The sequence below is a fragment of the Rattus rattus genome, chromosome 3 (assembly GCF_011064425.1).
Source record: "Rattus rattus isolate New Zealand chromosome 3, Rrattus_CSIRO_v1, whole genome shotgun sequence".
In the NCBI taxonomy this organism is placed as follows: Eukaryota; Metazoa; Chordata; class Mammalia; order Rodentia; family Muridae; genus Rattus; species Rattus rattus.
Window position 1 is genome coordinate 28,524,606 of NC_046156.1, and position 25,371 is coordinate 28,549,976.

General features: G+C 40.8%; 1 pseudogene; it reads left to right on the forward strand.

Moving 5' to 3' along the window:
- The first annotated feature begins 24,340 nt into the window (after window positions 1–24,340).
- Window positions 24,341–24,982, forward strand: LOC116896255 (annotated as a pseudogene).
- Window positions 24,983–25,371: the final 389 nt, after the last annotated feature.

Here is a 25,371-nt window from a genome sequence, read left to right on the forward strand (position 1 = left end):
ACAGATAATGGGAATCACATGCTATCGTGTAACAAAGTCTACTCCCAGTGACATTTGCCTTGTGACAAGGGCACACTTCCCAATCCTTCCCAAATATCTCCCAACAACTGGGGCTGAAGTATCACTTGTATGAGACTGTAGGGTGCCATTCTCATTCTAAGACCTCAGTGACATTAGAGTTATAGACAGTGTGAAATCTGCTATACTTGTCATAGATATTAACTCCAACATGGGCAAACCTGGTATTTTGTGCTGAGCCAATATGAAATGTGATCTGAGGCAAGCGAACATCCATGGAGTCCCTGTTTTATGGAAGTGCAATTTCATTTGAAATTTTGATTTCATTTCAAAGCCATTGTGGGAGCTTCATCCTCAGAACTACACTTCTAGGAAAGTTCTCCAGAGTCTGCACATGGAGACAAAGGGAACTGTTTTGGGGCTTGACACGGTCCCAAGATGGAAGCAGAACTGAACAGCACTGTTCATATTGTACTAGTTGTAGAGGCTCTGAGTTGCAACATGTAGTTCAACATGGAGCTTTGCAGCAGTGTTAAGAGAAATGCTTCACCATGCAATTAGCAGGATGCATATTGTCCCTTTCAACATCTTTATGGGATCACATATCATGAAACACACAGGTGACAGCTAAGTGGACTTGTAACCAATTAGACACATGCTAGAACCATAGGAAAATCTAGACTTACTTCAGACCACGAAGATTAAGATTAGTTTGACATTGTTCTTTGACATCCAAATGATGCTTTTAGCAACTACAGACCCAATGCATGTGATCTTGTAGGAATTTTATTTTTTTCTTTATTAACTTGAGTATTTCTTATTTATATTTCGATTGTTATTCCCCTTCCCGGTTTCCGGGCCAACATCCCCCTAACCCTTACCCTTCCCCTTCTATATAGGCTTCCCCTCCCCATCCTCCCCCGATTACTGCCCTACCCCCAACAATCACGTTCACTGGAGGTTCAGTCTTGGTAGGAACAAGGGCTTCCCTTTCCACTGGTGCTCTTACTAGTCTATTCATTGCTACCTATGAGGTTGGAGCCCAGGGTCAGTCAATGTATAGTCTTTGGGTAGTGGCTTAGTCCCTGGAAGCTCTGGTTGGTTGGCATTGTTGTTCATATGGGGTCTCGAGCCCCTTCAAGCTCTTCCAGTCCTTTCTCTGATTCCTTCAAAGGAGGTCCCGTTCTTAGTTCAGTGGATTGCTGCTGGCATTCACCTATGTATTTGCTATATTCTGGGTGTGTCAAGAGATCTACATCCGATTCTTGTCGGCCTGCACTTCTTTGCTTCATCCATCTTATCTAGTTTGGTGGCTGTATATGTGTGGGCCACATGTGGGGCAGGCTCTGAATGGGTGTTCCTTCTGCCTCTGCTCTAAACTTTGCCTCCCTATTTCCTGCCAAGGGTATTCTTGTTTCCCTTTCAAAGAAGGAGTGAAGCATTTGTGTTTGGTCATCCATCTTGAGTTTCATGTGTTCTGTGCATCTAGGGTAATTCAAGCATTTGGGCTAATAGCCACTTATCAATGAGTGCATACCATGTGTGTTTTTCTGTGATTGGGTTACCTCACTCAGGATGATATTTTCCAGTTCCATCTATTTGCCTATGAATTTCATAAAGTCATTGTTTTTGATAGCTGAGAAATATTCTACTGTGTAGATGTACCACATTTTCTGTATCCATTCCTCTGTTGAAGGGCATCTGGGTTCTTTCCAGCTTCTGGCTATTATAAATAAGGCTGCTATGAACATAGTGGAGCACGTGTCTTAGAATTGAGAGTTCTCTTGGTGGATTTTTTTCTTTGATGAATAAGAAGTGTCCTTCCTTATCTTTTTTGATGACTTTTAGTTAAAAATCAATTTTATTCGATATTAGAATGGTTACTCCAGCTTGCTTCTTCCGACCATTTGCTCGGAAAGTTATTTTCCAGCCTTTCACTCTGAGGTAGTGTCTGTCTTTGTCTCTGAGCTGTGTTTCCTGTAGGCAGCAGAATGCAGGGTCCTCATTGTCTATCCAGTTTGTTAATCTGTGTCTTTTTATTGGAGAGTTGAGACCATTGATGTTGAGAGATATTAAGGAATAGTGATTACTGATTTCTGTTATATTCATATTTGGATGTGAGGTTATGTTTGTGTGCTTTTCTTCTCTTTGTTTTGTTACCAAGACGATTAGTTTCTTGCTTTTTGTAGGATGTAGCTTGCCTCCTTATGTTGGGCTTTACCATTTGTTATCCTTCGTAGTGCTGGATTTGTAGAAAGATATTGTGTAAATTTGGTTTTGTCTTGGAATATCTTGGTTTCTCCATCTATGTTAATTGAGAGATTTGCAGGAAACAGTAACCTGGGCTGGTATTTGTGTTCTCTTAGGGTCTGTATGACATCTGTCCAGGATCTTCTGGCTTTCATAGTCTCTGGCGAGAAGTCTGGTGTGATTCTGATAGGTCTGCCTTTATGTGTTACTTGACCTTTTTCCCTACTGCTTTTAATATTCTTTCTTTATTTTGTGCGTTTGGTGTTTTGACTATTATGTGATGGGAGGAGTTTCTTTTCTGGTCCAAATATTTGGAGTTCTGTAGGCTTCTTGTATGTTTATGGGCATGTCTTTCTTTAGGTTAGGGAAGTTTTCTTCTATGATTTTGTTGGCGATATTTACTGGTCCTTTGAGCTGGGAGTCTTCACTCTCTTCTATACCTATTATCCTTAGGTTTGATCTTCTCATTGAGTCCTGGATTTCCTGTATGTTTTGGACCAGTAGCTTTTTCCGTTTTACATTATCTTTGACAGTTGTGTTGATGATTTCTATGGAATCTTCTGCTCCTGAGATTCTCTCTTCTATCTCTTGTATTCTGTTCGTGATGCTTGTATCTACGACTCCTTGTCTCTTCCTTTGGTTTTCTATAATCAGGGTTGTTTCCGTGTGTTCTTTCTTGATTGCTTCTATTTCCATTTTTAATTCCTTCAAATGTTTGATTGTGTTTTCCTGGAATTCTTTCAGGGATTTTTGTGATTCCTCTCTATAGGCTTCTACTTGTTTATTTATGTTTTCCTGCGTTTCTCTAAGGTAGAGTTCTTCATGTCTTTCTTGAAGTCCTCCAGCATCATGATCAAATATGATTTTAAATCTAGATCTTGCTTTTCTGGTGTGTTTGGATATTCAGTGTTTGCTTTGGTGGGAGAATTTTGCTCCGATGATGCCATGTAGTCTTGGTTACTGTTGCTTGGGTTCTTGCACTTGCCTCTCGCCATCAGATTATCTCTAGTGTTACTTTGTTCTGCTTTTTCTGACAGTGGCTAGACTGTCCTATAGGCCTGTGTGTCAGGAGTGCTGTAGACCTGTTTTCCTGTTTCCTTTCAGCCAGTTATGGGAATAGTTCTGCTTTTGGGCCGGTAGTTTTTCCTGTCTACTCGTCTTCAGCTCCTCCTGCTGGACTGTGTCCTGAGTTCACCAGGCAGGTCGCTTGGAGCAGAAAAGTTGGTCTTACCTGTGGTCCCGTGGCTCAAGTTTGCTCGTGGAGCGTTGCTTTTGAGTTCTCCATGAGGGTGGCAACCAAGAGGGCCTGCGCTGTCTTTTCCGGGAGCCCCTGTGCACTGGGGTCCCAGATGGCATTAGGTGTTTTCCTCTGGAGTCAGAAATGTGGGCAGAGTGTAGTCTCTTCTGGCTTCCCAGGCGTGTCTGCCTCTCTGAAGGTTTAGCTCTCCCTCCCATGGGATTTGGGTGCAAAGAACTGTTGATCCGGTCCCTTCAGATCCCGGTGGTTTCTGGAGCACAGGGGACCTGCAGCTCCAGTGCCCCTATCTTCTGGTTCCCAGAGGCCTTTTACAGTTTCCTCTTGAGCCAGGGATGTGGGCAGGGGTTGGCAGTATTGGTAGTCTCTTCCGCTCTGCAGTCTCAGGAGTGCCCACCAGTCTGGGCGGTGAGCTCTCTCTCCCACGTGGTTTAGGAGCAGTGAGCTGTGGGCGGGGATCAGAGAGGTTGGGAATCCCGCTAAAACCCGGAAGTGTCGAGTCCCAGAGGAATTTTGCTTCTTTAGTGTCCTGAGACCACCAGTCAGGTCGCTTGGAGCAGAAAAGTTGGTCCCGCAGCTCAAGTTTGCTCATGGGGTGTTGCTTTTGAGGTTGCCGTGAGGGCGGCAACCAGGAGCCGCAGCTCATTTTCTTAAACTTCAGTCTGTGATCTAGCTATTTCCTACCCCGTTTATCTCTGCAAAGCACACAATAAACTGTTCCTCCTATTCTGGTCTGAAAGCAGAGGCTATGCTCCACACACAAATCCATTTACTGTTACTACAACTGTCAGTTAAATACATGACACAAATTGGTAATTTTAAAACTCTGTGATGGTAGAGCCCTTTAATAATTTAGTTTTAATTTTAGTCAAATAAACAATAAGGAAAACGCCCTGTAGAGCTACAGTCTCAGATAAAGGCCACCTGAAGCAACAGTGAGAGAGATAGTCTCAGAAACATTTTTTTATAAGGCTGTAGGTACACCTGTTCTAGAACTAATATGCCTTCTTTGGAAAAAAAAAAACCAAACTCCATGAACTTAAGAAATTATTCGAGAAAAAATTCTTTAAGAATAGCATGCATTCCTCATTGATAAGTGGCTATTAACCCAAATGCTTGAATTACCCTAGATGCACAGAACACATGAAACTCAAGACGGATGATCAAAATGTGAATGCTTCACTCCTTCTTTAAAAGGGGAACAAGAATACCCTTGGCAGGGAAGAGAGAGGCAAAGATTAAAACAGAGACAGAAGGAACACCCATTCAGAGCCTGCCCCACATGTGGCCCATACATATACAGCCACCCAATTAGACAAGATGGATGAAGCAAAGAAGTGCAGGCAGACAGGAGCCGGATGTAGATCTCTCCTGAGAGACACAGCCAGAATACAGCAAATATAGATGCGAATGCCAGCAGCAAACCACTGAACTGAGAACAGGACCCCCGTTGAAGGAATCAGAGAAAGAACTGGAAGAGCTTGAAGGGACTTGAGATCCCATATGAACAACAATGCCAACCAACCAGAGCTTCCAGGGACTAAGCCACTACCTAAAGACTATGCATGGACTGACCGTGGACTCTGACCTCATAGGTAGCATTGAATATCGTAGTAAGATCACCAGTGTAAGGGGAAGCCCTGGGTTCTGCTAAGACTGAACCCCCAGTGAATGTGTTTGTTGGGGGGAGGGCAGCAATGGGGGGAGGATGGGGAGGGGAACACCCATAAAGAAGGGGAGAGGGAGGGGTTGGGGGATGTTGGCCCGGAAACCGGGAAAGGGAATAACACTCGAAATGTAAATAAGAAATACTCAAGGTAATAATAATAATAATAATAAAAAAGAATAGCATGCATTCAGCTCTGGGTAATGCAAAAAATGGGAATTAGTCTACAAAAGATTTTAGAATCTATATAAACTAAGCAAGTACCCCAGGTAATACATTGAACAATAGTGAAAGAAGACTGAAAGTCTAACTGCTTCAGCAGATGGAAGATGGATACAACAAAGACATTCCCAGAGGATTTGTTAGTTATGCCAGGGGCCGGGAAGAGCAGATTAGTTTCCAGTGACAAGGTCCAGTGGCAGGGGATGAGAAAGAGTGGAAAGTAGAAGGAAGTAAAGATAAAAACTGCAGTGGGGAAGTCTTACACTACCTATGACTAAGTCAAGGAAGATTCTTAAGAAAACTACCATCTTATGTATTACTTCCTGGGGGAAAATAGAAGGAAATGGGGGCTTCTATATAGAGAGCAGAAACCATCATTTAATGATACAAACCAAGGAGAAGGTTAAACATACAGTGCTACATAAGAGGAACAAGTATATCAAGAATACTTTTTGCCAAGCTCACAGTGGCCCTGAAACTGAACACCAGAGCCCGATGTGGTGGGAAGATTTAGGTTCTCAGGAACAGAACAAACTCCTCTCCAAATGCCCTGGACAATTCTCTCAAGGATAACCTTGGTTTTGGAGAAAGAGCTTCATTTATTCTCTATACCTTAGAGTCATAGAGAAAGCTCCCAAGGTCTAGGCTCCAGGCTTTTACTGTATCTTCCATGAACATTCCTGGTTTAGGAAGGCACTATGATATATCCCTTCTCCATATACGAGTACATCCAGGGAAAGGCCTTGCTTGGTCAGACCAGCCCTTAACCCAAATATATATATATATTTCATTTTTTAGTACTTGTTGCCTGATGTCTTATTACCATCTGACAGAACTATGTTTTTCTCAAGAAAACTGTACCTTTACGGCACACTAGTCATTAATGTTGGTTGTGACCTGTAATACCCTTTTTAGCAGCTTCTTAGACACCTGCCCTTCAATATTGGATTTGGTAGTGTTTTCTCCCCTCTTATGGTATGGATCCTAATGTCTAGACAATCCTGGTGAACAAACATGTATATCCTGGCATCTAATATCTAACAGGTCTGGTTAACATAATATGAATTTTGCAAATGTTGTAGAGGTAGTCCTTCATTAGGGAAATTCTACTTTGTGTGACTGAGTATCTCCTAAGCATTGCCAAATCCTTTGTGTCACCAATTCTGTTTTACATCACATTTTAGTAACGGAGTGCAGCCAAACACATGAGATTTCATTTACTACTGCTAGCAAATTAAGTCCAAATGGATCTCACTCCTCAATGCAGAAATTCTAGAAGTGGCAGAGAAACTAGGCATTTGTGAGTTTGGCAACCAGCCATCCTCTGATGCACACAAAGCATAGTGAAGCTGGCCAAAACGATGATTCTTCTACAAACAGCAGATGTTCCAAATGCTCTGTATAGGAATAGCACACAGAGTGAAGTTATACAGAGGCCACCACATGGGGCCTAGGAGTTGCAAATATCACAAAAGTCCAAAGAGGAACATTCTTCTGGCCATTCTGCCCCCAAGGAGGGCATTAGATACATAACTGCTCCCGAGGCACTGTAACCAACTTCTCCAAGACCTTTGCCCTTTTCTCACCATTTCAACAAAAACAGGTTTCCTAGCTCACTTGTGCTTGCACCACAGCTCTCAGTAGTAGCACAGAAAGCAGTCAGCTACTCAACTTCTGAACCAAGCCTGAAGCAAGGCACCCGGAAGAGCCCACCTCCCTTTCTGGCTGACAGTCCACCTGGAAGTCTTAAAGGGCTGAGAGGCCTGAGTGACAAGAGTGCCTTACCTTTGGGTTGGCTTATACTTCAGTGGCACAGTACATTGTTTCCAGGGACTGGTTTCAGCACCAGGTGTAGACCTTTCCCAAATTTGCAGAGATCTAGGAACTGTACTCTATGCAGTTTGCAGTGGAGTGGTTTTCCTGTCCCACAGGTGGAAGAAAGCACACAAGCAGAGAATTCAGGAAACAAAATATTTCTTCTGTACCTTCACGCTGAGGTCAGATGAACTACAGCTACATTTAACATGGTATGCGAGGGTACTTTAAACAATCCTGAGAGAAAGCAGTAACTAGATCACAAACACAATAATAGAACTTTCTGAAAGAACTGATGGTGGCTCCACTCCTATAGGAGTTTCCTTCTATAAATTCAATTCAACCTCTGGACCAATGAATCATAATGTATAATATGCTCTTCTTGGTAACTTAAAGATTCAGAGTATGCCTTTTATTGAGATGGATTTTAGGCAGCATTCTTTCTTAGCATTAATGTGAAAAAACACAGTTGTATTAGTCAAGGTTCTCTAGATGAATAAAACTGATAAAATGAATCTCTTTGTAGGAAGTGAGTATATTAGAGTGACTTACAGGGTGTAGTCCAGCTAGTCCAACAAAGGTTGTCTACCAAGTAAAAGTTGAAGAATCCAGTATTTTGGTTCAGAAGCTGGATGTCTCAGCTGGTCATTAGTGTACAGCACAATGCCAAAGAAGTAGGTTCTAAAGTAAAGGAATTAACTTGCTAGACCAAAACAGTGTAAGCAGGCAAAAGAGAGAGCATGCTTCCTCAATGTCCATTATATACTCTACACTGCCACCAGAACATGTAGCCTAGGTCAAAGCTGGATCTTGTCACCTCAAAAATATCGAAATTAAAGGATGGTCTTCCCACTCAAAAACCTTGAATTAAAAAAAAGTCCTCCCAGTGTTCCCAAATGTGTGGATACTATTTAATTCCAGATAAGGTCAGTTTGACTACAAAGCAAACCATCACAATAGTCAAGATAGAAGAACCAAGACACATGTCTTTCCGAATAAGGCAAGAAGAGCATAGAATCATTTCCAAAGAAATGTATTCAAGAAAGAAGAAGAAAAAGAAGAAGAAGAAGAGGAGAAGGAGGAAGAGGAGGAGAAGGAGGAGGGAGAGGAGGAAGAGGGGGAGGAGGAAGAGGAGGGGGAAGAAGAAATATTTGAAATACAAATACATAAACTATCCAAGAAAAATAAAATTATAAAAAAAGAGAATAGCCTCAAATTCATTTCTTGGGACCATTTTAAGGAGTAAAATCAGAAATAGTTGCAAAGCAGGTTTCCAAAGTGAGACAAGAAGGGCAACAAGAAAATACAGAAAATCAAAAACAACACACAAAACAAAACCACCATGTATTATCCATCGAATTAGGGAGGGCATTAGGGAAGGTCAGGATGTCCTCCAAAATGAGTAAAGATTAAGAATTACAGCAAGTCTGGTTCCAGGAGACAAAGAAAACAACACTAACTCAGCGATTATAGCAAATGATTTTTTTTTAAAAAAATACAAAATAACCACTTCTTTCAAAAGGGAGTCAGGCAGATTTCTAATATGTAAATGACACGATGAAATGACACATTGTTTGGAACCAATTTGTTATTAATTAATCATGATGTATAATCTGAAAGATAGATGTATCAATGTCACAATTCTCACAAGTACATAGGACAAAGAGCACAAATACAGAAAACACCTAGGAAAAGTCACCTATGAGCATTATAGATATTGTTCATTGATGGATGACTATGTTAAGCTACCTCAGAATAAGAATTCTTTTGCCACTGAGCAACCTGACTCAGGGGAATGCCTCAGCTGCTTCCATGCATGACCAGAATGAGATCATTTTAACCAGCCCTGGCTGCTGTTTGGCTGAGGATTGTGACATCACTGTAATGAAGTGATTCACTACAGTCCAAGGCAGCTTTAGTCACTAGGGAGTGAGATTCTCATTGCTCATTAAAGAATGGAACTCTTCTCCAATTGGTAGAATTACTCTCCGGAAAAGATAAAGTCTATAACTGGCTCTCCAATTCAAACTGATAAAGCTTGAACCCATAGAAACATAACCAACAAAAACCAGATTAAGCAGGTTTCATTTTATATTAGAGCATACATATTCATTCCTAACTCAGAAGAAGTATGAAGTGAAAAATTTGGGAAGGCACGGAGGGAGTGCAAGGAAAGGGAAAGGAGTTGTAATATATTTTCATCAAAAAACTATTATTTAAAAAGAGAGGATAAAGAAATGGCTCAAAGGTAAATCAGTTGGTGCTGGGTTCCCTTTTCACAACATACATGGTAACCAACAATGTGCTGTGATTCCAGTTGCTGGGATTTTCTTGAACACAACTTGTGAGGTAGTAACTGGCCACTCTTTGACTGTACTCCAGTAAAATCAACCTTGCTTCAAATTTGGGTCAAAATTGTCATAATGCATTCATTTTTGCTTGGGTGAACTAACACTTTGTTTTCAATTAACATCTTCTGGAACAAGATTCACATGCCAGAGACATTTATTTCTATCCTTTATGCTTTATATTAGGTTTTGAATGACTTTGAGCTAGTAATGCCCTCAATTGTCTTTGCTTTTACATTTTGATGATTTTCAAACTGGATTTCTTAACTGTTCTCAGGGTGGGAATAGGGAAAGATCCACAAAGCCCCATGCTTTTTTCTTCCTTTTGTCCCCCCCCCCCGCCTCTCTCTCTAATATATTACTTTGGAATTGATTCTATGCCCCCTTGCTGTTTTCTAGGAAGACATCTGTTTGAGCTTTCTGTCTTGACTGTTGTGATGACTAAACTTTGTAGTCAAACTGACCTTATCTGGAATTAAGTAACACCCATACAGTTGGGTACACCTGTGAGGACTCTTTCATAATTAAAGCTTTTTAAGTGGGAAGACCTTCCTATAATTTGGAACTATTGAGATGACAAGGTCCTGCTTTGATCTGGACTACATGTTCTGATCACCAATTAGATATATAAAGGATATTGAGGAAGGGAGCTTTCTCTTTATGCCTGCTTACTTTTTCTTGGGCTGGCAAGGTAATTGACTTGCTTTTGGGCCTACTTCTTTGGCATCGTGTTGTACATTGATGAAAAGCTGAGACATCCAGCTTCTAAACTGAACTACTGGATTCTTCTACTTTCATTTGGAAGGCAACTCTTGTTGCACTAGCTGGACTACATCCTGTCAGCCACTCTACTAAACTTACTTTGTACAAAGAGATTCATTTTATTAGCTCTATTCATCTAGAGAAACTTTGACTAATACAACTCTATTTTTTCACATCAACACTAAGAATGCTGCCTAAGAATAATGTCAATAAAAGACATTCTCTGAGTATTCAAGTTACCGAGGAGTGAATACTTGCCATTAGGATTCCTTTATCCAGAGATTGAACTGAAGTTTACGAAGAAAAGTCGTATAGGATTGGAACCACCATCCATCACTCTGGTGGGAGAAAGAACTTATCACTGTTTGTGAATTAGTTGCTGCTTTCTGTCAGGATTGTCTGAAGTACCCTTGCCTACCAGGTTACAAGTAGGTGCAGATCACCTGATCTCTGCATGAGGGTACAGAACAAATATTTTGTTTCTTGAATTCTCTCCTCAATTGTGCATTCTCTGACCTGTGAGGCAGGAGAATCTCTCTGCTGCAAATCTCAGCAGATTCCGAATGGTCAATGCCTGGCGGCCGAAACCAGCTCAAGGAAACAACATCCTGTGTTCCTAGAGTATACTCCCAATACTAAGGGAAGGCACTCTTGTCACTCAGTCCTACCAGCCAATCAGGACTTCCAGGTGGACCGCCAGTCAGTGAGGGAGGCAGACTCTTTCGGGTGACTTGCTTCCTGCTTGGTTGGAAAGCTGAGTAGTTTACGGCTTTCTGTGGTACTACTGAGAGCTGTGGTGCATTCACGTTGAGCTGGTGAAATGGTGAGCAGAGGGCCGCGGTCTTGGGAGGAGTGGGTTGCTGAGCCTCGGGAGCATTCTGTGTTGTAGGCCCTCCTCGGTGCAGAGGGGAGCTAGTGGCTCCTTGGGAGTTCTTTTGTGGCATTTGCAATTCCTTAGCCTGTGTATTGGCCACTATGTAACATCACTCTGTGTGGTGTACTTGTACAGAGCGTTTGGAACAAGGGCTATTTGTAGAAGAATCATCATTGTGGCCAGCTTCACCATGCTTTTTGTGCTTCAGAGGATGGCTGGTGGCTAAACTTAGAAAATCCTTGTTTCTCTACCATCTGTAGAATCTCTCCATTTTGGAGTAAGATCCTTTGGACTTAATGTGCTGGTGGTAATAAATGGAATCTCATGTGTTGGGTTGCACATGAGGAAGGTGTAATGTAAAAGAGTAGAATTGATGTAAAGGATTTGCCTATGGTTAGGAGATACTAAGTTACACGAAGTAGAATTTAGCTAATCGAGGACTACATCTACAATAGCCTCAAAATTCATAGTATGTTAACCTGATAGGATACACATATTTGTTCATTAGTATTGTCTAGAACTTTGGCTTCATACCATAAGAAATGAGACGACTCTACCAAGTCCCATAATGAATGTCCGGTGTCTCAGAAGCTGCTCAAAGGGATATTAATGGGAATACAACTAACATTAAGGCCTAATGGGCCATAAAGTTCCAATTTTTGTCTTGAGAAGATCATAGTTCTGTCAGATGGGTAATAAGAACTCAGGAGACAGGTACAAAAGGGGAAAAATATGTTTGGGTTGAGGGCTTGCCTGATCAAGCAAGAGCTTGCCCTGAAGTCCTCACATAAATACAAGGAACATAGCATAGCTCCTTCTCAACCCAGGAAAGTGCTTGGAAGAGCCAGTAACAGCCTGGAGCTACGCCTTGGGAGTGTTCTTTATGACTCTGAAGTATAGAAAATAAATGAATCTTCTTCTCCAAAACCAAGGATATGTTTGAGAAAGTTGGTTATGGTCTGGGGCCCGAGCATTTGGAGAGGAGTTTGTTCTGATCCTGAGAACACAACACTTCCCCAGCACACAGGACTCTCTCTAGTTATCAGTTCCAAGATAACTGTGGCCTTGGCAAATATTGTTGTTGATATACTTTGTGATCCCCTTTTGCAGCATTGTTTGTTTAACCTCCTTTTGTGTTTGTATCATTTTATTATGGTTTCTGCTGTTTTAATAGAAGTCCCCCATTTCTTTCCACTGTTCCCCAGGAAGTAATATACAAGATGGTAGTCTTCTTAAGAATCTTGCTTGACTTAGATATAGGTAGTGTAAGACTTCCTGATCCCAGCTTTTCTTTTTTTCCTTCTAAGTTCTCATCCCCTGGCACTGAACCGTCACTGAAAACTGATTTGCTGTTCCAGAACACTGGTATACTAAATAAATCCTATGGAAATATCTTTGCTGTATCCATCTTTTGTAGGCTGATTTTTCTTTTAGCACTACCCAGAACTGGATGCATGCTCTTTTTCAAGAATTTTTTTTCTTGATTAATGTCTTAAGTTCATTAAGTTCTTTTTCTATAAGAAGGCATATCAATTCTAGAACAGGTGTACCTCCAACCTTATAAAAATATTTCTGAGGTTATCTCTCTTAATGTTGCTTCAGGGGACCTTGATCTTAGTCTGTAGCTCTACTGGACAATCACATTTTTGTCTACTTGATTAAAATTTAACTTGCTAAATTCTTAAAGGGCTATACCATCATAGAGTTTGAAAGTTACAAATTTGATTCAGGTAGTTAACTGCCAATTGCAGTAACAGGAAAAAGATTTGTTTGTGGTCATGGCCTGTGTTTGCAGACCAGAATAGTAGGAACAGTTTATTGGGTGCACTGCAGAGGGAAATAGGATAGGCTATAGCTAGATCACAGACTCAGGTTTAAGACAGTGAGCTGCAGGGGCCACCATTATGAACATTGACACAAGGTGAGTGGTTTGTAATTTCCTAACGTATTAATTCATGCCGCGTTAATGAAGACAGACCAGATTTATAGGTATAAGATTTGTAGAGGTTAGCTTGAGCCAATGAATATTGAATTTCCAATTATAGAAATCTTCTATGAAGTCATGTACAATCCTGGTTGACAGAGTTAATTCACTTCAGAAGATTGAGACACAGGCTAACTCATTGACTGTACCTGTGTGTGTCAGGTTTCATACTATAGCAGCTAACACTGTGCAGAGGGGCTAGATCAATTGGTATCTTTTAATGACATTCTGTCTACTAAGGAAGCACCTCCACTTATTCCAAGACAGTATATCTAAGTGGCTTGTTTAAAATTATTTTTACCTTTTAAAAACATCACTTATTGCTATCATGTTTTAAACTTTCTCTTCTTAAAGTGCACCACTGCTCTAATCTCCCTTTGTTTCTAGTCTCCAATGTTTCTTGGTCATGAAAACTGTTATTTCATTTCCAGTTATTTCTGTATACATCAGTGCCTCTCACAATAGAGGTGTGTCTCACATTATGCAATTGCAAATTGTCTTGAACACCTAACTTGTTTCTGCTTTCTAGTGCTGGGAAGACAGTGCTTTATCTCCCTTTTTGCTGAGGTTTGACATTTCAATGAGAAGCAAAAGGTACCAGTGAGTCAGTGTCCTTTGACCTCTGAGGCTTTTACTTGGGAACTACAAATGAAGAGGACATGTGTTAAGAACTGTGTTCAGAGACCAAATTTAAAATTGATGTATTCACAAGAAGGGTTCTCATATCTTGGAAGAGTAATAGCAAGTACTCTGGGAGACTAGAATAGTTTATACTAAAATAGAAATTTTCCAGAAAGGATAAGACTAGGAAGATCTGTGTTGTCTAAGTCATTTAATCTCTACTCATTCATTTGAGGAGTTGCTACTTGACCCTTGCTAATGAAAGATTCTGACATGGCCTACAAATCAGAAATACCAATGGAAGGTAGCTTTTGTGTTCCTTCCAGGATTTTCCTCTGGTGCTGCTGTCGAGAATTGCACAGGCAAATTCCATCCACACAATGGTGAGTCTGGGAGTTAATGTCTCCTGATCATGGGGAGCAGTCTAACTGAGCTCTCAGAGCTTCTGACTTGGGGATGGACTGTTAATCAGACTGGTTCTGTTGGTCCATGTACCAACCTGGGCAGTCGCCCTTGGCCTCTGAGCTTCCTTGATGCATTCCTTGGGGAGAATAAAGCTCTACAGACCAGCTATGGTATGATGTGGTGCTTATACTGTCACTATATGGTGTGCATACACAGGTATTGTTTTTTATGTTTGGTGGAAAATAATGGAACTGAAGGTCTGGTGTGTAGAAGTTCTGAACATTTCATTCTACTTCCTGGTTTAATCCCATAAATTTTACTAAGTGGTAAGACCTGATAGGAAAATCATCATGAAGATCAATTTTCAGAAATAATTGGTTAGAATCTTAGGGAAGAGAGATGGAGTAGTCATTAAGAGCACTTGATGCTCGTCCAGAAGACCACCATTCAGTTTCCAAGAAACATATGTGGCTCCAACTGCTTTTAATTCCACCTCCAGAAGATCTGATAATCTACTCTTACTTGATGTACATATACAAGTCTGTGAGCACTGGCACGTAACACATAAACACACCAATGCACACATAATAACAACACAGAGACATACACAGATATGTAAAAACAACATTTAAATGCTTGATGGTAATCTGTATCTTTAAGCCTAGAACTCTCTAGATCGAGTGGCAGGTAGTTCGTTGAGTTCAAGACCATACTGGTCTAGAAAATGAGTTCCAGGACAGTCCAGGTTACATAGAGGCACCTTATTTTTGAAAAATAAATAAAGCAATAAAAATTAAAATAAAAATGTTTCTAATTTTCCATGATTCGGGGATATTTAATTCTAGGGAAAAAAGGAAGTTTCTGAGCTGTAGAGGTTTCTCAGGTGTGCATGGGGTTGAGTGTGTAGATAAGGCTGATTCCACATCTTGTAATATAGATTATGTAGCAGTAAACAGACATAAAATTATTCTTACATACTATTTTATGTTTGGAATTTAGTGGATTTGTGTTTACCTGTGACCCCAAGGGTCTACAGGTGATATCAGACCTTTCTGATTCATTTCTAAGAACTCTAGAGCATGGGACTCTCTGGAAGAAATATCAATAGCTGGTAGATCAAAAAGACAGAAGGTTAGGAGTCAGTTTGAGTTAATTTTGTGAGAGTTATGAAGCCTGTCTATAATTTACTTTTTCTTTATTCCTATGAAAAGCATTCCTATTCCCCTCTCCTTTCAACCCCTCACCTCCTCTCTCCCCTATGTCAACTGCTCCTACATGTCACTTCAGAATAGGGCCAGCCTCCTAGTGATATCAACGGAACAGTGCATAACAGGGTGTCATAAAACTAGGCATAAACCTTTATATCAAGACTGGACGGGGTTGGGGATTTAGCTCAGTGGTAGAGCGCTTGCCTAGCAAGCGCAAAGGCCCCAAGGTTCGGTCCCCAGCTCCAAAAAAAAAAAAAAAAAAAAAAAAAAACTGGACAAGTTAACCCATTAGGGAGGAAAGGTTCCAGAGCAGGAAAAAGAGCCAAAGACACCAGTTAGGCACTGTTAGTATTTTCCCAAAACATCCAAGCCTATCATTCACAGCCTATATGCAGAGGGCTTAGTTCAAATCCATGCAGGATCCATGATTGTTACTTCCCTTCCTGTGCCCATAGGAGCCCTATTTCATTGCTTCAGTGGGCCTTGTTCTCATGGTGTCCTTGAACATCTGGCTCCAACAATCCTTCCTTGTCCAATTTCTTAGGATGCCTCAAGCTCCCCTAAATTTTGGGCGTGGTTATCTGCATGTGTTCCCAGGAGCAGTTGAAGGGAGCCTCTGTGATGAGTATTGGGCTATGCATTATCTAAGAGTTTTTCCAGAATAACTTTTTTTTTTTTGGGGTCCATCCTACAATGGTTCAACCCTAGGTTTCTGAGTCATCCATTGTTTGCTTATTGGCCAAAATGACTATGTCAGGGATGGGATCCTTCTTTTGGCTTGGACTTAGTTTAGGCCACACCCACAAGCTCTAGGTCACCACTGCCCTGAATATCTTGCAGGGTAGACAGGGTCAAAAGTCTTTTGTCTGGGATGGTTTCCCAGTTTCACCACTGGAGACTAGACTGGTTACTCAAGATAATCTGTTCTGGCTCCAGATCCTGTGCATAAGCCTCCTATCCCCTCTGCCTTCCCTTATTCTATACTGGTGTTCCCTTCCCCATCCACTCAATCTTACCACCCCTACCTCCAACATTTCCTTACACTGGTGGTCCAACCTTGGCAGTACCAAGGGCTTCTCGTTCCATTGGTGCCCAACAAGGCCATCCTCTGCTACATATGTACTTGGAGCCATGGGTGAGTCCATGTATAGTCTTTGGGTAGTGGTTTAGTCGCTGGAAGCTATGGTTGGTTGGCATTGTTGTTCTTATGGGGTTGCAAGCCCCTTTAGCTCTTTCAATCCTTTCTCTAATTCCTCTAACGGGGGTCCAGTTCTCAGTTCAGTGGTTTGCTGCTAGCATTTGCCTCTGTATTTGACATGCTCTGGCTGTGTCTCTCAGGAGACATCTATATCTGATTCCGGTCAGCCTGCACTTCTTAGATTCATCATTCTTATTTAATTTTGGTGGCTCTCTATATATGGGCCACATGTGGAGCAGTCTCTGAATGACTGTTCCTTCAGTTTCAACTCCAAACTTTGCCTCCATATCCCCTCCTATGAATATTTTTGTTTTCCCTTTTAATGAGGAGTGAGGCATCCACATTTTGGTCATCCTTGTTTTTGAGATTCTTGTGGTCTGTGGATTGTATCTTGGGTAATTCTAGCTTTTGGGCTAATATCCACTTATCAGTGAGTGCATACCATGTGTGTTTTTCTGTGATTGGGTTAACCTCACTCAGGATGATATTTTCTAGTTCAATCCAATTGCTTATGAATTTCATGAAGTCTTTGTTTTTGACAGCTGAGTAGTACTCCATTGTATAGATGTACCACATTTTTTGTATCCATTTCCTCTATTCTATCTATGTCCTTTCTAGCTTCTCTGTATTATAAATAAGTCTGCTATGAAAATAGTGAAGCATATGTCTTTGTTGTATGTTAAAGCATCTTTTGGTTATATGCTCAGGAGAGGTATAGCTTGGTCCTCAGGTAGTTCAATGTCCAATTTTCCGAGGAACCTCCAGACTGATTTCCAGAGTGGTTTGCAATCCCACCAACAATGGAGGGGTGTCCTTCTTTCTCCACATCCTCACCAGCATCTGTTGTCACCTGAGTTTTTTAATCACAGCTGCGCCTGACTGCTCCTAGGTCCCTGTGCCCAGAGGTAACATATGGCACTAGGCTCTTTCCTGTTGTGTAGAGAGTGTGAGCAGAGAGTAGTCTCCTCCGAGTTGAAAGGAGTATCTGCACTTTTTTTTTTTGTATCTGCACTTTTGAGGGTCCAGCTCTCTCCTCCATGGGATTTGGGTGCAGGGATTTGACTGGTTCAGTTCAGTTCTGGGCACAGACCAGAACCTGCAGGTTCCTGCCCCTGACTGCTTCTATATTCTTCTATCCAGAGGCACTAATGCAATTTCATCTTGGGCCAGGGATGTGGGCAAAGGCGGGTAGACGTGGTGGTCAGTACTGCGCTCTCAAGATTGTCTGCACTTCTGGGTGTTTAGCTCTCTCCCCCACTGATACTTTTCTTTATTGTAAGAGAAAGAGGTACTTTCAGCTGTGAAAAATTTTTGTTTAACGTTGAAACATCAGCATGCTCTAACAAATCTGTTCAATTTTGATGGAGCAGCTCTCTTTGCACAACACATTTTCTATTATTGCCAATGGAGAAAGGTGGAGTGCACAGTATAAATGCTAACAAGTGATTTCTTTCATCTTGTTCTTGACTATAACACTGGAGTTTTCACATAAGGTATGGTGTTCTACTTGTTGGTATCTCTCTGTTTCTTCTTTCATCAGTGTTGTTACCTATGTTGTGATTTTATCAATTACACATCAATTTGTATTGTCCCTTCGCCCTCTGGAAAATCATAGACCTTCACCTATATTTGTATTTTGAAAATTTATTGTATTATCTAATGACATTCTTTAGTTTTTGCTTGACCACATTCATGAAGAGTTTTAGTTTTTGATCTTTGCAGATCTCTTTTCATGTCTTGACATATCTGTGTTTTCCAGCTGTTTTCTTGTTGGGTGTTTGATACTTAAGTGATTGATATAGGTACCATATTGGTCTTGACTGTTCAAAACCTTTTAAAGTATATTATTCTCTCTTTGTCCTAGTTAGCTTTGGCTGTCATTATGGCATAACCTAGAGTCAGCTCAAGGAGAATCAATTGTGGGCATGCCCACAGGAGAATGGCTTGTTTCTATGTCTTTGAGACATGTTGCTCATTGATGATTGATATAGGATGGGTCTTCTACTTTGGGTAGCAGTATCCCTAAGCAAGTGTGCCTGGGGTGGATAAGACTATGTGACTAATAAACAATGAACAGCAAACAATGTTTCTGTTTAACTTAGGGTTTACTGCTGTGAATCAACACCATGACCAAGGCAACTCTTTTAATGTCAGCATCTAATTGAGCCAGGACTAGAGGTTCAAATGTTCAGTCCATTATTGTCAAGGTGTAATCTGGTAGCATCCAGGCAGGCATGATGCAGGAGGAGCCTAGTTCTACATTTTCATCTGAATGCAGCTAGAAGACTGGCTTCCAGACAGTTAAGACAAGGGTCTTAAAGCCTATGCCTACATTTACATACCTACTCCAACAAGACCACACCTTCTAATAGTGCCACTTCCTGGATCAAACACATGAGCACCATCACAGTTTCCCTCTTTGTTTTTTCTTTGATTTCTTCCATGAATTTATATCCTAAGCTCCCACAGTGATGGATTGTGGTCTGACAGTGTCAGAGAAACAATCTATTCATTAACTTAGATGCTTTTAGGTAAAGACTTAATCACAATAGCAGAAGTATATTAAAACATAAAAAGATATCATAAATGATTTTCCTGCTGGGAAAATCATATGGTCTTTGGAGGAGTGTAGAAGATATCAGTACTTTATATGGCAAAATCCATCAGGACCCGTATACAGAGCTTAATCAGTTAATCTGTAAGGCCAAGAAATTGCTGAGCATTGTGCATTCAGGGGAGGGTGAGCTTACAAGATTTCAATGGGAAATTGACCCTATGAAATATTCAGCTAGAGGTCTTTTGTGTGATTTTTTTTCTCCGTCTTTATTATCTTATTTACATTTCAATTGTTATTCCCTTTCCTGGTTTCCAGCCAACATCCTCCTCCCCTGCTATATGGGTGTTCCCCTCCCCACCCTCCCCCCATTATCGCCCACATGGTATTGGTACAGAGACAGACAGATAGACCAGTGGAATAGAATTGAAGACCAAGAAATGAACCCACACACCTATGGTCACTTGATTTTTGCAAAGGAGCCAAAACCATCCAATGGAAAAATGATAGTATTTTCAGCAAATGGTGCTGGTTCAACTGGAGGTCAGCATGTAGAAGAATGCAGATTGATCTATGCTTATCACCCTGTACAAAGCTTAAGTCCAAGTGGATCGAGGACCTCCACATCAAACCAGATACACTCAAACTAATAGAAGAAAAAGTAGGGCAGCATCTCAAACACTTGGGTACTGGAGAAAATTTCCTGAACAAAAACCAAGGGCTTATGCTGTAAGATCAAGAATTGACAAATGGGATCTCATAAAACTGCAAAGCTTCTGTAAGGGAAAGGACACTGTGGTTAGGACAAAACGACAACCAACAGACTGGGAAAAGATCTTTACCAATCCTACAACAGATAGAGGGCTTATATCCAAAATATACAAAGAACTCAAGAAGTTAGACTGCAGGGAGACAAATAACCCTATTAAAAATGGAGTTCAGAGCTAAACAAAGAATTCACAGCTGAGGAATGTCGAAAGGCTGAGAAACACCTAAAGAAATGTTCAACATCTTTAGTCATAAGGAAAATGGAAATCAAAACAAGACTGAGATTTCACCTCACACCAGTCAGAATGGCTAAGATCAAAAACTCAGGTGACAGAAAATGGTGGTGAGGATGTGGAGAAAGAAAAACACTCCTCCATTGTTGGTGGGATTGCAGATTGGTACAACCATTCTGGAAATCAGTCTGGAGGTTCCTCAGAACATTGGACATTGAACTACCTGAGGACCCAGCTGTACCTCTCTTGGGCATATATCCAAAAGATGCCCCAACGTATAACAAAGACACGTGCTCCACTGTGTTCATAGCAGCCTTATTTATAATAGCCAGAAGCTGGAACGAACCCAGATCCCCTTCCACAGAGGAATGGATATAGAAAATGTGGTACATCTGCACAATGGAATATTACTCAGCTATCAAACAATGACTTTCTGAAATTCATAGGCAAATGGATGGAACTGGAAAATATCATCCTGAGTGAGGTAACCCAATCACAGAAAAACACACATGGTATGCACTCATCGATAAGTGGCTATTAGCCCAAATGCTCAAATTACCCTAGATGCACAGAACACATGAAAATCAAGAAGGATGGTCAAAATGAGATGCTTCACTCCTTCTTTAAAAGAGGAAAAAGAATACCCTTGGGAGGGAATAGGTAGGCAAATTTTAGAGACTGAAGGAACGCCCATTCAGAGCCTACCCCACATGTGGCCCATACATATACAGCCACCAAACTAGATGAGATGGATGAAGCCAAGAAGTGCAGGCCTATAGGAACCGGAAGTATATCTCTCCTGAGAGACACAGCCAGAATACAGCAAATACAGAGGCGAATGCCAGCAGCAAACCACTGAACTGAGAACAGGACCCCTGTTGAAGGAATCAGAGAAAGGACTGAAAGAAGTTAAAGGCGCTTGAGACCCCATATGAACAACAATGCCAACCAACCAGTGCTTCCAGGGACTAAGCCACTACACAAAGACTATACACTAACTGACCCTGGACTCCAACTACATGTGTAGCAATGAATAGCCTAGTAAGAGCACCAGTGGAAGGGGAAGCCCTTGGTCCTCCCAAGACTGAACCCCCTTTGAATGTGATTGTTGTGGGGAGGGCGGTGATGTGGGGAGGATGGGAAGGGGAACACCCGTATCGAAGGGTAGGGGAGGGGAAAGGCGGATGTTGGCCTGGAAACTGGGAAGGAGAATAACAATCAAAGTGTAAATAAGAAATATTCAAGTTAATAAAGATGAAAAAAAAAAAAATGTAAATAAGAAAATGCGAGTTAATAAAGATAAAAAAAAAAAAAAAAAAAAAAAGAATGGCTACTCCAGCTTGCTTCCTCAGACAATTTGCTTGTAAAGTTATTTTCCAGCCTTTCACTCTGAGGTAGTGTCTGTCTTTGTCTCTAAGGTGTGTTTCCTGTAGGTAGGAAAATGTTGGGTCCTCATGCGTATCTAGTTTGTTAATTTTTGTCTTTTTATTGGGGAATCGAGTCTATTTATGTTGAGAGATATTAAGGAATAGTGATCGTTGCTTCCTGTTATATTCGTGTTTGGATATGAGATTATGTTTGTGTTTGTCTTCTTTTTGTTTTTTTTTGCAAAACGTTTAGTTTCTTGCTTTGTCTAGGGTGTAGCTTGCCTCCTTGTGTTGGGCTTTGCCATTCATTATCCTTTGTAGGGCTGAATTTGTAGAACGATATTGTGTAAATTTGGTTTTGTCATGGAATATCCTGGTTCCTCCATCTATGTTAATTGAGAGTCTTGCTGAATACAGTAACCTGGGCTGGCATTTGTGTTCTCTTTGGGTGTATATGACATCTGTCCAGTATCTTCTGGCTTTCATAGCCACTGGTGAGAAGTCTGGTGTAAGTGTGATATGTCTGCCTTCATATGTTGCTTGAACTTTTTCCCTTACTGCTTTTAATATTCTTTCTTTATTTTGGGCATTTGTTGTTTTGATTATTATGTGATGGGAGGAGTTTCTTTTCTGGTCCAATCTATTTAGAGTTCTGTAGGCTTCTTGTATGCCTATGGGTATCTCTTTTTTTAGGTTAGGGAAGTTTTTTTCTATGATTTTGTTGAAGATACTTACTGATCCTTTGAGTTGGGAGTCTTCACTCTCTTCTATACCTATTATCCTTAGGTTTGATCTTCTCATTGTGTCCTGGATTTCCTATATGTTTTGGACCAGTAGCTTTTACCATTTTACATTATCTGTGACAGTTTTGTCAATGATTTCTATGGAATATTCTGCTCCTGAGATTCTCTCTTCTATCTCTTGCATTGTGTTGGTGATGCTTGTATCTACGACTCCTTGTCTCTTCCCTTGGTTTTCTATATCCAGGGTTGTCTCCCTTTTTGCTTTCTTTATTGTTTCTATTTCCATTTTAAATTCCTTCACCTGTTTGATTGTGTTTTCCTGTAATTCTTTCAGGGATTTTTTTTTTGATTCTTCTCTATAGGCTTCTACTTGTTTATTTATGTTCTCCTGCATTTCTCTAAGGGAGTTCTTTATGTCTTTCTTTAAGTCCTCCATCATCATGATCAAATGTGATTTAAAATCTAGATCTTGCTTTTCTGGTGTGTTTGGATATTCATTGTTTGCTTTGGTGGGAGAATTTTGCTCCGATGATGCCATGTAGTCTTGGTTTCTGTTGCTTGGGTTCCTGCGCTTGCCTCTCGCCATAAAGTTGTCTCTGGTGTTACCTTGTTCTGCTATTTCTCACAGTGGTTAGCCCGTCCTATAAGCCTGTGTGTCAGGAGTGCTGTAGACCTGTTTTCCTTTTTTATTTCAGCCTGTTATGGGAACAGAGTATTCTTTTTCAGGCCTGTAGTTTTTTCTGTCTGCTGGTCCTCAGCTGTTCCTGTGGGCGTGTGTCCTGAGTCCACCAGGCAGGTCACTTGGAGCAGAATAGTTGGTCTTATTTCTGGTCTCACGCCTGAAGTTGCTCCTTGGGGACTGCATTTCAGCTGTCCATTTGGGCAGCAACCAGAAGGGCCTGCCCAGCCTTTGCTCGGGTTCCTGTGCACTGGGGGCCCAGATGGCTCTTGTTGTTTTCCTCTATAGTCAGAAATGTAGGCAGAGTGTAGTCTCCTCTGGGTTCCCAGGCGTATCTGCCCTTCTGAAGGTTTAGTGCTCCCTCCCATGGGATTTGGGTGCAGGGAGCTGTTTGACCTGGTCCCTTCAGATCAGGGCGGTGTCTGGACTGCAGGGTTGAGTGCCCCTATTGTTCTGTTCCCAGAGGCCCTATACAGTTTCCTCTTGGGCCAGGGATGTGGGCAAGTGTGGGCAGTAATGGTGGTCTCTCCTACCCTGCAGTCTCAGGAGTGCCCACCTGTCTGGGAGGTGAGTTCTTCCTCCCACGGGATTTGGGAGCAGGGAGCTGTGGGCTGGGATCAGTGAGGTTCAGGCTCCACCTCTGTATTATACTTTCTGTTGTACACATTTATCGTATATTTTAGGATGCTGTGAACTATGATGATGTTCAAATAAATTTCACTGGGGAAGAATGGGCCTTGCTGGATCTTTCTGAGAAGAGGCTGTACAAAGATGTGATGGTGGAGACCTACAGGAACCTCACTGCTATAGGTAAGACTGTGATTTTTTTTTCAGTTTCTTAAAATATGAGCAAAAGTTTTTTTCTGGGTTAGTGATGTTCTTCTGTAATTTCAATTGTGAAAATGTTACATATTTAAGGTATGTTCTAAGGTTCAATGAGGATAATAACAGTTGTAGAATTTCAAATAATATGTCCTATATTTTCCTGTATTATATTTTAGGATACAAATGGGGAGACGGCAATATGGAAGAACCCTATGCATGTAATGAATGTGGCAAAGCCTTTGCACAGCAGTGTCATCTCCAAGTACATAAAAGAACACATACTGGAGGGAAACACTATGAATGTAATGGATGTGGTAAAGCCTTTGCATGTCAGCAATATCTCCGATTACATAAAAGGACACATACAGGAGAGAAACTTTATGAGTGTAATGAATGTGGTAAATCCTTTTCAAGTCAGCAATATCTCCTAGTACATAAAGAAACACATGCTAGAGAGGAAACCTATAAATGTAAATGTGGTAAAGCCTGTGCAAGTCATCAAAGTCTCCAGATACATAAAAGAACACATACTGGAGAGAAACCCTATGAATGTAATCAATGTGGTAAAACCTTTGCCCAAAAGTATCATCTCCAAGTACATAAAAGAACACATACGGGAGAGAAACCCTATCAATGTAATGAATGTGATAAAGCCTTTACATCTCAGCAATATTTTCAAATACATAAAAGAATCCATACTGGAGAGAAATATTATGAATGTAATGAATGTGATAAAGCCTTTGTAAGTCATCAAATACTTAAAATACATAAAAGAACACATACTGGAGAGAAACCCTATGAATGTAATCAATGTGGTAAAGCCTTTGCCCAAAAGTGTCATCTCCAAGTACATAAAAGAACACATACGGGAGAGAAACCCTATCAATGTAATGAATGTGATAAAGCCTTTGCATCTCAGCAATATTTTCAAATACATAAAAGAATCCATACTGGAGAGAAATGTTATGAATGTAATGAATGTGGTAAAGCCTTTGTAAGTCATCAAGTACTTCAAATACATAAAAGAACACATACTGGAGAGAAACCCTATGAATGTAATCAATGTGGTAAAGCCTTTGCCCAAAATCATCACCTCCAAGTACATAAAAGAACACATACGAGAGAGAAACCCTATCAATGTAATGAATGTGATAAAGCCTTTTCATCTCAGCAATATTTTCAAATACATAAAAGAATCCATACTGGAGAGAAATGTTATGAATGTAATGAATGTGATAAAGCCTTTGTAAGTCATCAAATACTTCAAATACATAAAAGAACACATACTGGAGAGAAACCCTATGAATGTAATCAATGTGGTAAAGCCTTTGCCCAAAAGTGTCATCTCCAAGTACATAAAAGAACACATACTGGAGAGAAACCCTATAACTGTAGTGAATGTGGTAAAACCTTTTCCCGAAAGTATCATCTCCAAGTACATAAAAGAACACATACTAGAGAGAAACCCTGTGAATGTAATGAATGTGATGAAGCCTTTTCAAGTCAGTAATATCTGCAAACACATAAAGGAACACACACTAAAGAGAAAAATCTATGAATGTAAGGAATGTGGTAA